Raw genomic sequence first — 13,979 nt, 5'->3', positions numbered from 1 at the left:
AAGCAGTTCTGTGTGGGTCCTTTGTCCTGTTGGTGACAAGGAGATTCCTTCCACGGTTCCATCCATGCTGGCATCTTTTATAGGAAGAATGTTTCTAGAGCATTAATTTCTCACAAAAAATGTTGCAGAAAGAGCCTGTGATCTTCTTTAGGATCCTGAATAATGTAGCTGTAGCAGAGCAAGACCTACCTTCCTTCATCTGCCTTTTCATTAAGAGAATATTATGTATGCAGATCAGCTTTATTTGCCTCTGGCTTATTGCAGTTATACATCTAAAGCATCACTGTCCTGAACATTATCCATGCATTAGAGTCTTCCACCCAGTCCCACGGGACATACACAGCACTCACCTCATAGGTATAACCAAACCGAGAAGGGATATTTGTGGGCCTTCTTTTTAATAAAATAAAATTATGGGGCCACTTCCCTCTGCCTCAAGATACATTTTAAATAAGAAAATTCCCCCATGAAAATATTCTGAAAAAGGTCAGGGCAACAAATGACCCGGTAAAGTGCCTGGCTCTTTGAGCAGTAACACTGCTGAGCAAAGAACCGTCTTCTCACTCTATGCATTGTAAATCCTGCCCTCAGTTCTTAAAGTGTTCACAAATAATCTTTCAAAATAGAACATAAAACCAGTTTCTGCGTATCCCTGTTACAGGCTACAAGCAAGGACTTCCTCCAGGAGAAAGCCTCGCTCCTCCAGCATCACCATAAATTACCACAAGCTCCTATGTTTCTTGGACCACGCCTGATGCTGAAAGGAATTTTCTAAATATTACTGAAGTTATTTCTAAATGCCATTCCAAAATACCGACATGGCGTGGTCCTAAGACACATATGGCTAATACAAGCTTTACTTGCAAGCACAGGACAATTTTTGCATTTTTGTGCTTTTAGAAGTGAAAAGGATTTAGACCAGCACTTGTAAGCTCATAGCTGGTCCTTTAAGGATGATGTAGTCCTTACAGAGGAACTGGTCACCAACTGCTATGCATTTTTCCTCTGAAATTCAGATCCCTTCAATGTTCCTCAATGTCTCTTTAATGTTCAGTGACATGGAAATCACGGGTAAGCAGGCATGGAAACGTCACTGACGCTGCTTGCCTCGCAGAAACCTTGTGATGCCTTTCACTAGGGTGTGTTATAACAGACGGGTTTTCTTTCCTTTTACCTCTCTAAGACACCAGCACGACAGAGCAAACACTTCCAGGGCGTGGGAGGACATGACATGCAGAGCAGGACTGATGTTCTGTGGGCTCTTGCAAGCCCCAAATGGCCAGGGAGCTGCGGGTCAGCCTTCTCCAGCCTCATGTGCTGCACCAAAGCTTACTATGGCTTTCCATCTTCACTGGGTTCACAGAAAGGCCAAACCAAACCCCAAACCAAGCAAACAAGCCCTATGTGCCCCTACAAGCTTATCAGCACGGCTGAAGCTTTTCTTTAATTTCTTGTTTGCTTGTTTGCACAGAGAAATCTGCAGTCACTTAACAGGCTTGGCATTGTGTCTGACTCCCTGCATCAGCAACTAGGTCAGCCGGCGGGGTAAGGCACTGTGCACACGAGAGGCTCCCTCGGCTCAGCCGGTGCCTGCCGATTAAATTTGGGGAATTAGCTAGGTAGAAGAGAATGTCCTCCCGGGCATGTGCTACCCTGAAACTTTAGTCCGTTTGCACGAGTCATTTGAAACCTCTTCTTGGCCCCAGCTGAAAAGGGTTCTAAATCCACAGCAGCTAAAGCAGGACTGAAACAGTGGAAAGTTCAGGGGGCTTCTCTTCTCCTTCCCTCTCTGCAGCACTTGTAACCACCCAGCAATTAGTTGCCTTTCCAGCACCCAGCATTCTACAGGGCTTGTGCTGTGTTCAGAGTATCAGCTTCCCAAAGCAATGCAGATAAATCTTGGGTAAGATAAAAGTGAGAGGATAAAGACCTAGGATATTTTTACTAGGACTATTTTTATTTGCTGTATGAACATAATTCCCATCACTGCCTTAGGCGAAGACAAATAAAACGGCAAAGAAGGCAGCTACCCGTACGTCTAGGCAGGCAGAACTCTCCATCGTGCCAAAGCGTGGGTTTGCCTGCTCCGTCTCTAGCGGAGCTGCCTCTGTTGTAGTGCCATCAATGTGGAAACACTGCTGCAAGAACATATTTTTGGCTGTCGTTCAGAAACTACTGCCAGCCCTCTGCAGAGCCTGGGAGACCTTTTACGCTTTGAGCTTGCCTTTAAGGGGAAAGTCCTTGTAGAATAAATGAATTTCACATCATTCTCATAGCTCAAATGTTCAGATAAACCGTAAGTGAAAAAAATAACCCAACCAGCAAATAAAAGTGACAGCTCCATGGAGTCCCACCTGGGACATACTGTTCCTCTAAAAGCTAAGGAATTACGCCCAGCTTCCTTCCAAACTTGCCCATATGATAAAATTCTCCTTGAACCAGGATGCCAAAGCGTTTGTGGCTTTACAGCAAATGCAGAGATGACAAATGGAGGGGCACTTCTGTCCTACCTTCTCCTTTTCTGATCGCTTAAATCCTAATCTTCCATATTACGCAGAATTTGTAAAATTGCAGCCAAGAAATCTCTCTACAATCCTCTCTGCCCTTCCTTGTGCACTGTGCCCAGCCATTCCTACACGCCCCACACAGCACTTAACCCTGTTTCAGGAACTGTAGAGTCAGAGGGGCTTAAAGGAGGCCTTGGACGGGGTCATCAACAACATCCCAGAGAGGCTGCCTGCACGGGGAAAATGGGGGAGGTTGCCAGGGGACATGGTTGTGCGGTTGGTTGCACCTCGGCACCTCAGCACATCTGCCCCACTTGTTGAGGTATGGTGGGGAAAGATCTGAGCTACAGGGAGTGAGCTGGGACTTTTGCAACATGCTCTCTGTGTGCAGTAGCAGTAAGCTGGAACACACTTCAAAAAGCCCTCCAAATTTGGAGCAGGGTTGGCCGCACAAGAAGCTTGTGCAAAATGGTATTGCACTTTGAATTCACACTCTCACTTACTTGTCAACAGCTTATTTCCAGGGTGGATAAGCCAGAAGATGGAAAAGTCTGCTTAAGCACGGAAACACGGGTAACAGTAACGCCTCAGATAATGACAACATAGAAAAGGTGCAGTACGGATGTCCACTCTCCTGGTGCAAGGAGGGATGGACAGCTGAAGAAATTAAAATGTGACACATTCTGAAAGTGATGTGAAGTAAGGTTGTTTCTCGTGATGGATAGTTCAGCTGTGGGACTACCAGCTACTAGATGTTACCGATTGCAAAAACTCTGCAGGAGTCAGTAGGGGCATGAATGTTCGGAATTGCAACAGTCTGAAATTTTGAAAGCAGTCAGGGTTTACCCCAATCCTTAGCTAATCAGGATTAGGACATTTCTTGTCCCTTCCTCTGCAGACTGCTGTCAGGGAAAGGATATAGGACTGCGTGAGCCCTGCGACTAATCCAGCAAACAGCTGGTGTGACACACACATGGATGTCACATTAAAAAATGGTGTGACTTTGTAATAGTTATAGCCTTGGTGACAGTGGCATTCCTCTTAAGCAGTTTCTCACCCACCTGTGTACTTACTTCTTGTATAAATTCGCTTATAACTTGAAAGTGAAAATCCAAAAAAAGTCAGAGCTAGTGAACAAACTACCCAGTGGCTGGAGGGGAGGTGGAGGCTCCCAGGAGTGTGTGTTCATTGCCCTTTAAAAACAGATAAATGTCTTAGATTACAGGTATATTATGGCCTTAGATATATGCTAATTCTCGATCATAATTAGCTCTGCACACTTCCTTTCCACAGGGAGATGCTTCTAAGAAATCTGCTTAGATACATATAAACTCTCTGTAAAAACAGCCTACTCTGAGTATTAAGAAGTCAAATGTAAAAAATAATCACACAGGCAGAAATATCCATCAGTCTGTGCACATCGCCAGCTCGGCAAAGGACATATCAAGTATTCGATCTCACTCCAATACCCCAGTTTCCCTGGGAGCACCAGCTCTTATCAGATCCCAAAGTCTGGATTAATCCATCGAGCCGGCAGTGTGACACTAAGACTAAGGGGACGCACGAGCTAGTGAGGCAAAAGGTCTCTCTGCAAAGATAGCGAGCCAGCCGCAGTGTCACAACGCTTGCTAAGGGATTGCGAGAGCCTGTGATATTACATGGGTTTTCTGCCTAATTACCGCAGTGAAGGGTTCTGCATGTTCATTAACGTAAAAAATCATGGGCTGTGTAGAAAAACTCAAAGGTGGGGATCAGTAGTGGCACGAGAAAGGAGTAAATATATCTAAAATGCAATCATAAGGGTTTTTTAAATTATTATTACTTATTTTGAGGTCTCTGGAGCTGTCAATGCTGCAGTTTGTGCATTACTATCAGTACTTCAGTTCACAGCGACAAAGCACGGAAACGCGCCCTACTCTTTCCACCTGGCCAGCCCTTGCTCAGCCACGTGTTCTTCACTCAGACACGAGAGCCACTTCACTACGGAGATGTAAATAATTTACTTTTATCAGAAGCAAGCTAACATGGCAAAGCAAGCTGATAGGCAGTGCGTACTCCGGACACTGGTCCTGGCTCCCTGGACACCTCCTGATGCTGATGTGGCTCTGAACAGGGCACTGCAGAGCTGGATCACCCCAGGGAGGTACAGCTATACCTGTGTACACAACCAGCGGTGGCTGACTATGGAGGAGAGGGAAGGCAGCAGAGCAGATCCGCCCCACAGAGCTGCTTGCTGGTTTTCCTCGGCCCCTTCCCTGCCGCGAAACCCAAATTTCTGCTCTCATTCCTATCACTAGCTTCAAAAAAATATGTGTCTCCTCAGGCCCATTGCTGAGGGCCAGATTTTCATGAATGTTAAACATTCATATTCCCAGATGAAATTAACAGGAGCCATGGATGCTCCAGACACTGGGAAGCATGATGTTAATCTCTCCATGCCCTAGGGCATGCCTATAATGGAAAAGCTGCCCTACTTTAACTAGATCAATTTTAAAATGTGAGATTTTAACAGTGAGATTTTTGTAACTTAAGTAATTCAGACAAGGCCTCACGTTCTCTACCAGTGTCTATAAAAAGGACTCTTTCTGTTAAACAGGCATAACTGTGTGTGAAGCCCCTGGATGAAAGGCACTGAGCCCCAAGCGTTCTTGCTGCGCTTGTTACGATGGCACTTCCCAATCGATCCACAGCGTTTGCAAAGAGCTGCAGGGCCAGGGAGCTCCAATTCCCTCCCTTGGGTTACAGACCCCCAGTCCTGATCCCCTAGCCTCTCACTTCTGTTTCATCTCAACCCACGCTGGCTTTGAGCAGGGAGTCAGATCAGGGACCCGCAGAGGTCCCTTCCACCCTAAATTATTCAGCGCTTCTCTCTGAATATCTGAGCGGACTTCAGCCTTCGTTTCTCTGAACGCGACAGAAACAAGGAGTGGAGGCAGGTCCATGCTGAGCGCTCTGCTTTGTGAGGTCTCGTGGCAAGGCTGCCTGGTTTCTGCTGGGGTTTCAGCCTAGGTCTGACTGCTGCATCTCGTCCCGGGGTGCAGACGGCCATAGGCATATCCAGGCTTTCCCAGCTTAAGGATAAACTGAATATATGGGAGATTGAACCCAGGCTCAGCTTTTGCTCCTGGTACCCTGGAAGCCTGTGAGCCTCTGGGCCAAAAGCTCCCAGGAGCTGTTGTTATTTAAGAGAAGGGGTGAAAGAAACTCAAGGGCCAGCCCCAGATCAGGGCTACCACAGCACAGCAACCAGAGCAGTCCTTCACTTGTAGGAGAGCATTGCCCTGGAAGGGCCATGGAGGAGAGGAGCAGATCAGTGTGCAACATGTGAGGAATAGCTTTGGATCTGCAAATAGGAAAAACATATTGAGAAGAAGAAAAACAGATTGGAGGGAAGCAGTCAAGAGCAATTAACTTGCTCAAAGAAGAAACAAAACACACAAAACACCATTAAAGAAAGGTAAAAATAGTTACTTTCCTAATAATAGTTTGTTTTATAAGCAGTTGTGGCAGTTGGCATAGGGACCTCGTTCAGTTGCAGAGGAAGGGAAGTGATCCACCAAGCACTTTTGTGAGCAGTATATGCTCTGCACTGTCAGGGGCACTGTCTGGCAAAAAGTCTCCTTTTTCTAAACGGGAAGAACCAAAGCTTTCCATGGAGTTACTGTCCAGCTAGATGGCCTTCCCCTTCATCCTGACCAAAAAGGCCATTTCTTTCCCATGGGCAACTATGTCCTTCCGGAGCACACTTTTACCTGTAACACAGGTAGTACGACAGCATTGAGACAGTTGGTTTCAAATATCATAGAATCACAGAATCACAGAATGCTTTGGGTTGGAAGGGACCTTCAAAGGTCATCTAGTCCAACCTTCCTGCAATGACCAGGGACATCATCAACTTGATCAGGCTGCTCAGAGCCCCATCCAACCTGACCTTGAATGTTCGCAGGGATGGGGCATCTACCACCTCTCTGGGCAACCTGTGCCAGTGTCTCATCACCCTCATTGTAAAAAATTTCTTCCTTATATCTAGTCTGAATCTACCCTCTTTTAGTTTAAAACTATTACCCCTTGTTCTATGGTTACAGGCCCTGCTAAAATGTCTGTCCCCATCTTTCTTATAAGCCCCCTTCAGGGGGCTGCTATAAGGTCTTCCCAGATCCTTCACTTCTCCAGGCTGAACAGCCACAACTCTCTCAGCCTTTCCTCATAGGAGAGGTGCTCCAGCTCCCTGATCATTTTTGTGGCCTCCTCTGGACCCGCTCCAACAGCTCCATGTCTTTCCTGTGCTGAGGGCTCCAGAGCTGGACACAGGACTCCAGGTGGGCTTTCACCAGAGCGGAGCAGAGGTGCAGAATCCCATCCCTCGACCAGCTGGCCACGCAGCTTTGGATGCAGCCCAGGATATGGTTGGCCTTCTGGGCTACGAGCGCACATTGGTGGCTCATGTTGAGCTTTTCATCCACCAGCACCCCAAATATAATGACTCCAAGTTGAACTGTACCATTTCTGCCCTTTCCTAAGCTCTTCTTTACTGGGAAGCACATCCTTTCAGCCACCCACTGCGTGGTAGGAACCAGCAGTCCTACTAGCAGATTTGCATTTCAAATTAAATCTAGATTTCTGCTGTTGATGAGAAAAGACAGCGTGGAGAAGGTAGCCGCTCCTGCAGTGGGTCCATTCTCACCCTGGGCTAGGGTGAAGGCCTGGGTTGAATCTTTGCTCTAACACTGCTTTACCAGGAGCAAGTCAGGTCCTGTCCCAATGCTTCATTCTCCTCATCCATAAAACAGGTATACGAGTGATATATAGCACTTTGAGATTTACAAATGCAAGTGGTATTAAAGAGATATTGTTGCTATTATTATTTATTACTATTAATTATTATTTATTACTATTCACACGTTTACATCTCATTTCTCACCTGCAATGTGTTAGGTATTACATCACGTGAAATTTGTAACTGCATCTACAAAATTTGACTGTTTGCCATCCAGGTTGTGCTTTAGGCAAGAAAAGGTGCCCCGTTATCTTACAGCTGCCTTAAATTAACGTAAGAAGTGTCAACAGTTCTTCTAGCTATCTATCTTGTTCTCAGTGCATGCCTTATCTTAAGAAGGTCATGTTTCATATTGTATTTTCCAAATCCAGGGAATTCAGTGCAAGTTCATGTCTATCTTCATTGTTTAATTGAAACCAGTTACTAATTTACCCAAGCAGAATAAATGTGATTTGAAGGAATTTGACATGGAAGAATCTAGTACATTATTTAACCCAAGTCCAGAAGAGCCCAGTAAAAAGAGAGACCTTGAATATTTTCAGCTGCAGAATAAAAAAAAGGGCAAAATGATGCAAAGGGTGGCAATGGAATTAAGCGAAAGATGTTTATTGTGTTTCTGTGTGCCAGTTGTGACAGAGAATAAAATGTACTCCTTGCATGAACTTTGGAATATACTTTTAGAATAGACTCAAACATAAAATATCGAAAATGCCGCTGCTGGATGATCACTTACCCTTTTAAATAGGGAGAAAGTGCTACTACAAATTCGAGTGCCTCCTGTGAGGTCATTTAATTCTGGTAAATGAACGAATATCTTTCCAACAAGCAGTGTTTTACTGGGAGCAAATGTTCTGTCTGGACTCCCAAACTCTGCTATCAACACACAGTAACTCACGTTTAAAACACTCTTTTCTACCTCACTATAGCTAATACACACTGTTAAACCACTAGCCTGGCTGTGTTTCAGGTCTTCTTTTCATAGAAAAAAATCAATATAGTGCTACTCAGTGGTAAAAAATCAGGTCTGAGATGACATGGCTTGCAACTGTTAGCAGGTTGGATGGCATGAATGTTTGTTTATCTGGGCCTTGCTGTGAAAATTCACCTCTTGCACATAATTTTGATTGCAATTTTAATATAGTTAAATTGTATCCCCAGGGTGTAATCCTATTCCATACATTCAATGGAAGCTTTGCAGCTGAATTAGTCTGGAAAGATTTGACTTTATATTTCTTCAAACACAGCAAAGCCAACAACCTTCTCCTGGACTCAACCACCATTTTCAAAACCAAGGCTTTGTTTCCATGTCTAAGACTTCACTACTGCCCATTTCAGAGTACACCCATCACCATAACCTTATCCCTAAGTTGAAGAAACCTCAACAGCCATGCAAAAACTCCCCAAAGTTGAATGTTACACTGATGAAGACCATATATGTACTTAATAAAAGACATTAGACCAAACAGCTTTTTCATATTAACATCAGATTAAAACCAAGTTTTTGTCTGCACCTTCATTAATGGGCAACGTAGCAACACTGCATTCACCCGCAGCTTCTGTAAGATTGGAAAAACGGAGCCTTGTGATTCTGTTTTTGTGAATAAACCCCCTGAACTCTCCTTCCTGTTAAGAGCCAAGACAGAAAAAAATGTCCCGTGAGAAAGCGAACATGAGATGGAGAACTTTGCTAAATATTTGGAGACCATAACAGTGCTGCAAAACTCTTCAAAGTTTTGATGCTTTCTGCTTTTACCAGGCCTGGAAGCATCAGTTCCAAGCTCAAGAAACACTAGACAACAATAGTTTTCATTCATTTTTCACTGAAGATACTACTTGCACCATCACATCGCCCTGAGACCAGACTTTCCAAAGTCTTTTCCTGCAGGTTGCTTCTGTTACTGAACAGGACCAAGAAATCCTGAATAATACAAAGATGAGCAAAAGAAGCCACTGGTCATCAAGTTTAATGCAGACGTAGTTGTGCTTTGGACAGAGGCTTGGCTGGTTTTAACTGACTTGGCTCATTCTCGCTATATTGTCCATATCAAGCATTTCCAATATACTGCCTGAGTTTTGGCACTTCTTTAGTCCATCTGCCCATTGGTAAAAAAACCCACTGTGAGAAGAGACGGAAGACTTTCCACTGTCTCTTAGGGAGTATACTTCAATATCTAAATTTACCAGCAGGTGAATCACTGCCCTTTTGGCAAATTAAAAACAAACAGGTAGTGATAGGTAAGTGTCACATAGTCAATGCAGTCGCCTTGGAGGTATGCTGGGCAAAATGAGACTTCAGCTCCTGGGAACCCTGAGAGAAATATTAGCTTTGCTGCATATCTGTGAACAGCCAGACACACCATCATTTACAGGCTGTGAGAAATGAGGGCAGAACGAGGAATCACAAGATGAGCTGTACTAACATTGCCTTCTATCAGAAATTTTAAGTAAGGATAAAATTGACGTGACTTATGAGATTTGTGTTTGGCAGATATTTTTGTTGTACTTATCATAAGGAAAGTATAACAGCATATAAACCATAAACACATACATAATTTTATTTATGTGAGGACATGATTCAGTGGAATTGCTGCACAAATCAACTGTACAGCTCAGTGCTCTCGTATCTTCTGAGCCTCTCGCTCTCACACTGTCTCTCTCCTTCCAAGCACTGGCACATTTACAGCCACTGAATAGATCATGTTAAAGGACTGACTCAACTGAAAACTAAGAGGAGAGGGTGGAAAAAAGTTGTTTTTCAGCCACGAGTCCACTGTGTGACCGCAAACTGCTTGTGCTGGTGCAGCACTGGGCAGAAGGGAAGGTAATGCGGGGTAGGGACCAGCAGGCAAGGACACAGAAGGGAGGCGATGACTTTGTCAGCCGGCTCTGATGTCAAGTAGGTTCTTATCAAACTATGCCCTAAAACCTTTTCTAATATAATGCTGTGATGGGGAAAATATTTGGCCAGGATTATAACCAAAGGATTTGAATGAGAGGAAACTGAGAATTTAAAATAATACAGAAAGTTATTCACATTAGGTTTTTAAAAGTATTTTTTAAAGGAACTATCTCTAGGATGGTTATATAGGAGTGAGACACCACTTCTGTTTTTCCTGTCAAAACCACTGTGGTACCAGCCTGTATTGTCTCTATTCTAGCCAGCAACTTCTGTGTTCAAAGGTACCATCTACGCAGGCACAAGGGACGTCCTGCTTAGTTAAATGGGTGTTTGCAGAGCTGGGTGCCAAGTTGTAACACTTAGTACTTTATTATCACTTGTACCTTCACAATCGTTCGTAAAATGCAAGTTGCCAATCCATTATTGCTATTACTGCTGTGATTACATATTGCTCCCATTTTTCAAAATACATAGACATATAACTCATTGAAATACCGTTCTATGATACTGAAATGACCAACACCGACTTTTAATTCAGTGAAGATTCACACTGGGGCTAGGGCATTTAACTCCAGTGAAGTGACATCTGGCATCACTGGTGTCCACAGAGCTCATCCCCGGCTGCTCCCACAGCTCCCAAAGCACCCGACCGTTCTGTTGACAGACACCCCCCTGGCTCCGAGATTTCCTCCGCTGGACAAATTCGGAACTGTCTGAAATACCGCGCACCCTGCAAAGTTCTGCTGGTGTAGCCAGGCCAGCTGAGCTCTGCCGTAGACGCAGGGGGCTGGCCGAAGAGGACGTTGCCTGCCTTCGCGTTATCTGGGAGCGGGAGTGACACGAAGCCTGGTGCAGCAGCGGGGGTGGAAGTGCTGCGTGCCTACGAACAGGAGAGGCAGCGATCGCTGCGGTCTGGGCGGAGCGTGCACTCGCGGTCTCGAATGCTGCTCGTAACTTCCCTCTGCTTGACGTAGAACAAGGCCTTGGACGTGGATTTCACGTTTGTCAGAGTGACTCCTGCCCCAAAGGTTTTTACGCACACTGGTTTAAGTCTTTCTCCACCTGTCCGCATGCTGCCCACATTGTATAGAATAATTAAATGTAAATATAGAATCACAGAATCATAAATACACATAGATGGGGACTTCAACATCAATTGGGGTAATTCAGGAATGTTTAAATTTTTTGAGAATTCAAGTCGATTATCTTCCTCAGGTCCTTGATCTGGAGCTGAAAGCCAGGGAGGCAGTTTTAAACAGAGAAGCAGCTAAGGAAGAGACATTCTGTCTCCTTCATAAAGCTTGGCTGAAGAAAATACATCATTTCTGCTCCGGTTTGCAAACATATTTTTTCAAAGACTTAAATTTCAGTCTTAAGGCTTGTGTCTCCCAGGCAACATCAAGAAAGATTAAAATGCAATGTGCTTTGATAGGTAGGTTTTATTAAAATGCTTTCAAAAAGCCACCTCCAGGAAAAATAAAAGTAAATAACAAAGTAATACAAATTCATTTTCTCTCCACTTTCTTTGAATAACTTTGGGAAAACAATATTTTTTCTCACATTCTCCCATCTGTCAAAGCAATGGAGGCTGGAGGATGGTGTCTTATACAGCAGTTTCCCTATGTTACCCAGGACATCACGATCTTACCCCATTGTATTTCTTATTTTTCAGATATTTGAATCCTATGCAACTTGATACTATGTTATACATATAGCAATATTATTCTTTTCTATCTTTTGATCTACAGATATACTCAAGCTTTAGAAAATATAGCTTTCCATTTTTAGGACTTTACCCCTCCAAATTGTACAGAATCTTTACTTTAGCATCTTTATCACCAGAATAAAATAAAAAAATCCCACTGACACATAAATAAAACTGTGAGTAAAATTCTGATCTTATTAAAATTGATGATTATACTCCCATTGTCTTCAGGAAGCCAGCTTGCCAGCTGTGGTTTGTATAATATCTGAGGAACACGGCCTCACAGAATACCAGAAACCAAGGGAAATCTATACGATCTCTGCCAATCTCTGTTGTGTATGTCATCTACATATCAAAGAAGAACACATAGCTCTGCAGAGATCACTGCAGAAAAGTTGGTTACAAATCAAAACAAATAAATAGAAAGAAAAAGGGTGGATCACCAGAATTCAAACAAAATCTGTATTTCCCTCAGAACTGCTGAGGGGTCTCGAGAGTCACTGCGCTAGAATGAAAAGCAAAAAGCCTTTCAACACATTCATTTTGGAAACACTCATCGCCATGAGGGAGAGTGGAAATCCCGACTCGCAAATGAGAGGGTTTCACAGGACGGAGTCCTTGGGTGGCTTCTGCCAGCAGCCTGCACGGGCTTTTCGGCTGAGGCTCCAATGCCGCAGGCGTGGATTCCCCCTGCCTGGTGCAGCACGCATGCTTGGGGACAGGTGACTTTCATCACCAGCAGCAGCTACTTCCATAACCCGTCTCGCGTGTTCTTATTTTCACCCTCCAAATCTGAACGAGCAACCGCTTTGCACAGCTCATAAAAGATCAGGCCTAGGCACAACCCTGCCCCCCGGCCGCCTCTTGCCTAAATCCTAGGTAAGCTTTCTCAATTCTAAGTAGTTTTATCTGCAAATATCTCTGCGCATCCCTGCGCAGTCTCAAGTCAGTCTGTGTTTAGCCTGTGCATAAGAGCTTTCCTGAAGGAAAAATTAGTCACTCAGATATTCAGACCTGAATACAGGCCTATGTGGAGCGCTGATCTAAAGTCTTTTTTGACATAAATTTGGGATGTAGGGTGAGATTTGTATGCAATGACTTAAAGACATAATTATTTTTCAGAAAACACAACAGAAAAAAACTGAGCTCAAAAAGACGCATTACAGTTGTTGTCACCCCCCCCCCCAAATGAAACTTCTACAAATAAATTTCTCAAGCCATAAAAAAAAGGTGTGTACTGGTACTTTCAGGCTTCTGAGCCTTCATAAAAATATCCCTGTCGGGCCAGATGGAGCAATGTTACAGGCAAGTGTGTTTATAAAAATATTAGTGAACATATCTGTTTAATCTACCATATACCCACTCCTATCGTAGCAGCTCTGGTTTCAAATATTATTCTTTACAGTATTCTCCACGATACCATACTGCACACCTGGCTTGGATTTCTCACTGACAGCTCGCTTAAAGACCATCTTGCAGCTCACTTACTTTGTCTTTATTCTGAGGGTGCTAATATCCCGATTATTTAATTTGTGTTAATTCCTTTTTGCCTATTTTGTTTTCCAGTGAAGAATTACAGATTGCCCACAGGCCTGATTTGTACCTCATCGATCTTAATTAACCAAATGGCAAATTTTGTAAAAACACCAACCACATTAGGCAGTGGACTTTAAGTGGCAGATCATAGGTCCTTGTTCTCAGAATCCCTTCCTGTGGTTTTAGAAGCGTGTTGTCATCTTGCAGGTTAGAAATGCTTGCTATTCTTCTGTTAAGTACTTATTTTATAGTATCATTTACTAACTACTCTGTTTATTTATAGAGGCTAATGCCAAGTTTCCATCTGATAGCTTGGAGCTACGGATCCCTCAAAAAAATCTTATCTTGTTCCTAAAATAACACAGGTAATGACTTGCATTTGCTAGTTAGTGTTGGCATATGGCATGTATTGCGACATTTTGAGGAAATGGCTTGCAATAATAATGAGGAAGTGTGTCTGTTGTGAAGTTTTATAATAATTCCCACTGAAAACTGAATGTTAATAATTCAGCCCTTAAGAAATGATTCTTGGTGGAATTTGCAATGTGGGTATTT

Source organism: Opisthocomus hoazin, chromosome 3, assembly GCF_030867145.1.
Source record: "Opisthocomus hoazin isolate bOpiHoa1 chromosome 3, bOpiHoa1.hap1, whole genome shotgun sequence".
NCBI classification, from domain to species: Eukaryota; Metazoa; Chordata; class Aves; order Opisthocomiformes; family Opisthocomidae; genus Opisthocomus; species Opisthocomus hoazin.
Note: the sequence above shows the minus strand (reverse complement) of the source record.